This window comes from Convolutriloba macropyga, chromosome 15, assembly GCF_964194025.1.
Source record: "Convolutriloba macropyga chromosome 15, txConMacr16.3, whole genome shotgun sequence".
Lineage (NCBI taxonomy): Eukaryota > Metazoa > Xenacoelomorpha > Acoela > Convolutidae > Convolutriloba > Convolutriloba macropyga.
The window spans coordinates 26214410-26215801 of NC_134482.1; positions in this window are offsets into that span (position 1 = coordinate 26214410).

Consider the following 1392-nt stretch of genomic DNA (forward strand, 5'->3'; position numbering starts at 1 on the left):
TACACATGATCTGCGAATCCTCTAATGGTAATTGCGTGCATAATTTTCCTTTCCGCTGTTTGTATACTTCGGGAAGCAAGTGAGCTTGTTTTTTTTTTAAAAATTGCATACAGTTTCATGTAAATTTTGTTTGCTTAATGTGTCAGTTTATTGAAAATAGCGTGCGTCATGGTCATGGATATTTCGAACCAATTTGTACATTCCAAATCAATGTGTTATTGTTTCAACCTGTTGCTCCAGGAATTTCCATCTTCAATTGAAGTGTTTTTGACTATTTCAAATCGATTTTAATCAATTCAAACGTGTTCGTATTCAAGATGTTTCGTTGCTGTTGCTCTATGCAGGTGCATCTACTGTGAAAGACGAACCAGTACTGAATCCGAACCAGAATCTCTTACTTGCAAGCTTAGTGTGCTACCCAATTACTCCAACTGGTCTTAGGCTCTCGAACGTGGGCATCTCTTATAACCCGTTGTCACGTTTTTCTCATTCCTCAAGGCTTCATTTCTTGAGCCAAGTATACGTTGAACAAGATGAGCTTCTTGTCAAGCAATGTCAAGCTTATCTTATGCACAATTTACATTAAATTGTTCTCTCAACCTTCTATCAGTAGTTAATTCGTCTCCAAAATCAACCAGAAACCAAGCGAGTTTTTTCAGACCTTTTGGAGACCTATTGATACGATTTTTTGCTAAAATAATAAGAAGAAGAATTATGACACGATTTTGGTTAAAATATCAGTATTTCTGGAGGTTTTTTTTATCGGTGAAAAGTTTAGAATTTAGATGGAAACGATAGTTTATGTTTCTAAATACAAAAAAAAACGGTGAGTAATTTTTTTTCAAACATTTTTGTCTCTAGTGTTGGTCTAATGATGATACTTTTAGTTACACAAAAACCCAATGTGCTGAAACTTAGTCGACGTTTTGGAGCTAATCTTTCGACTTTAAATTGAAGATTTAAAAACATGCTAATGTAAACTATCTTTAACTATCATTAGCTATCATTTACTATCATTAGTTTTAAAGTGCAAAACGAGGTTGAACAGTTTTGTGGATGAGAATTTCAGGAATAACGCTTCTTTTTTCAGTTATCAATCTTCTGGCTGTTCTTCTAAAATTCAATAGAAATGTAAATGTTTTTCTTTTTTCAACTTTCCAGTGCACACCTCATTACTAAAAAAGCCTTTGCAAAAGCAAAATTTAATTTCTTAAGGGGTTAGAAAGCGCCTTTTTTGTTCGCAAGGTAGCTTTGTCTGGTTTGCTGGTGGACATACCTGGAAATTAGATCTATCTAACTTTTTCAATCTACCATTTTGTACCAATTCTTGTTTGACGAGGCTGATATGTGCGGAACGTACTGAACCTGATTTTGATTATTTTTTTCTCGATT